We start from the raw sequence: 3,092 nt of genomic DNA, 5'->3' as shown, positions 1-3,092 counted from the left end.
GACTGTTACAACCTAAAATGCAAAAAGCGACTCAAATTTGGAAAAATCAGGCACATAAAGGCAATCTCGATCGGCTTGCATAAACAGAATCGATTTACCAGACAACAACATAACATATATATTTATATGCATGAATAATCCTAACAACTTCTCATTTAGAATAATCCTAACAACTTCTCATTTAGATCAACAAATCCTAACAACTTCTCATTTAGAACAACACGATGCAAAACCACCACATTCCAGAAGTCTTACTTAAATAGATCAACTCATTTATGGAATGTCCTACCAAGCGATTTAACAGGCAATGAAATCAGCCTAAGTCGATTCAAAAGTGGACTTTTCCAATATTATGAAGTAGCTGTGGCAACTGTATATGACGTTGAAGACCCAAGAACATGGAAATCTTTATGTTTGTGCTGTAATAAGTGTCGTAAACTGTCATGTGAATTATCGTGTTGTTATTAAGGCCTGTTTAAGCGGGTGCAATGCTGTAACAACGCTCAAAAAAGGAATTTATCTCAACTTTTGTTAACTAGATTTGAGTAAACATCATGTAATGAACTGGTCAAAAGTAGTAGTATTTATGTCATCATTTTGTTTGATGTATTGCATTCGTTTAATTTGGTTTTTAGTTTGTGTGTTTATCATTATATATAGGGCCGCTATAATTGGCTAAAGCTGTAGCGTGCACCTAGCCAATTCTGTTTAGATGTATGCGTGTGTGTTTCCATAACTATATCTAGTATATGTATTTATGTAAATGTCAGTATATTCATTAATTGGCGAAGATGAATAAATAAAATAAATAAAATAAAATAATATTCAATAGACTTATCATCTGAGTTTTCAACAACCAGGTCACAAGAGTCCTGATGCAGTCACCAGCAATTTGAGATATTTGACTATTTGATCATAGCATTCAGTTAACTTTTCGCGACCTTATATTTGTGACCTTTCATGGGAAAACATACGTTATTGATATTTCGTTGAAACGGAAAAAACGATCTGTCATAACGTTTTCAACGAATCTAAAAAGCGTTTTGACGAATTCAGCTAAAAATCTGAATGTTTTAGGTCGAGAATACAAGCGGATAAATAAACGTTCAATCAGAAGCGTTCGAACGATTAACGAATTAGTCAGAAGGCTTGATGCGCGTGATATGATTGACGCAAATATTGATGCTGATTAAAAGAATAGGGAATATGTGTCAAACAAGTAACATGCGTTGGCGCATATATATAAATTTCTCCACAGACAAAATCTATGTATAAGTGATAAAAGACGTAAACATAGACGTAAACATGTGTCCGTTTTATCAAACCAGGCATGGCTGTAAACGAAGCTTGACATAAATGGGTTTTACGAACGAAGCTGTAAACGAAGCTTGACATAAATGTAAACGAAGCTTGACATAAATGGACAATCTGGGTTTGCCAAGTAGCTTTAACAGCAGAATAAATAACACGAAAATAGATAAACTTACTATCTGAATTTTCTACCTCCTGGTCACAGAAGTCATCATTCTCTAGCAACATCAGATATTTCTTCAAACGCTCTAACACTTGGCTTTCTTTGACATTTTGGCAAGGAGGAGTACTTTGTTGGCCATTTGAGAGAAGTGTGCCTTAAACTGCTTAGTGATGCTGGATTTCACTGCCAAAATCCTCTCAAATTCAGAAACAATCTAAAAATACACCACATATATATATATATATATATACACCACATATATATATATATATATATATATATATATATATATATATATATATATACTGTCATTGTCAAAAAGGTTGTCCTGGGCAAGTATATGTATATATCGATCACGTGACATTATTATGCATCAACACGCGTGGGATTGTACAAGCGTGTTAATTGAAAGTTCGAGTAGCAAGGTGAACGATTAGAAAATGCCAAGACGACTATCGTACTCTAAGCACCTTTTGGAACACGGGTGATGTGAAGCCTTGCCGTATGGGTCGCCCAACAGGGAGCGTATCTTTATTCCCACACGAAAAATACATTATAATGGACTGTTTACTGCAAACGCCGCAAATACAGTTGAATGAGATAGCAAGCTATATCATTAATGCTACTGGCTCTTCATTTAACCCGGAGACACTGTGCCGAGCTCTCTATAGGCTTGGAATAACACGCAAAAAGGTACGAACATTATGACATTATTTAAGTTGGAATATATACTTAATACCGCAAGCTGGAAATCATATAACTATATTAATAAGACACAAGCCATTCCACCTTTTTCCAATTTATTACAAGATTCTAGTTTTTCTTTATCAATTCTTCAAGCCACATTTTCTTTTTCAGATACAGAGAATTGCCCTTCAGCGAAGAGACGATATTAGACTACAATTCATGGCCGAAATCAGCCTTTTTGACCCAAACCAGCTCGTTTTCCTCGATGAAACAGGCATTGCACGTACTAAATAATACCTTACTGTAACTGGATTGCACAAACTAGTAGATCACTTATTTATTTGGTTCTACGTTTTAAAAGTAAACGAATTGCTCGGCAATATGGATATAGTGCTCGTGGGATACCGCCTGTTGTGAGCGACTATACTATAGCTATGCACGGTGGACACCGCGCTATTCCATTGTTTCGGCAATATCGTGTGATGGACTTCTTGCGAACTGCATGTTTGTTAAAGAATCCTGAAGAAAGATTTGAAACACGCTCCTTTATCCATTTTCTTGATGAACAGCTTTTACCAGCTATGAATCGATTTGATGGGGAAAACCCGCGATCCGTTCTCGTTATATGGTTGAGATTTGAATATAATTAATGCAAATTCGCTGTTCTAACATGTCTCAAGGGATGACTGAATTTGTGATTATGTTTTGATCTATTAATAATATCTGTTTAAACAAAACTTGTTGATGCACAAAGATGCAACTGCTTAAACTAGTAATATATGCATATTTGTAAACAGATAACCACCCAACACATCATGTACAAAAAGTTGTAGAACCAGTGTACGACAATCCTGATTTGAATCCTATTGAAGAGGTTTACATATAGCTTGCTATATACTATAAAAGTTCGCAAGAAATCCATCACTCGTCA

This window comes from Dendronephthya gigantea, unplaced genomic scaffold (genome assembly GCF_004324835.1).
Source record: "Dendronephthya gigantea isolate DGI-Jeju-01 unplaced genomic scaffold, DenGig_1.0 000057F, whole genome shotgun sequence".
In the NCBI taxonomy this organism is placed as follows: domain Eukaryota; kingdom Metazoa; phylum Cnidaria; class Anthozoa; order Malacalcyonacea; family Nephtheidae; genus Dendronephthya; species Dendronephthya gigantea.
This window is presented reverse-complemented; position numbering follows the sequence as displayed.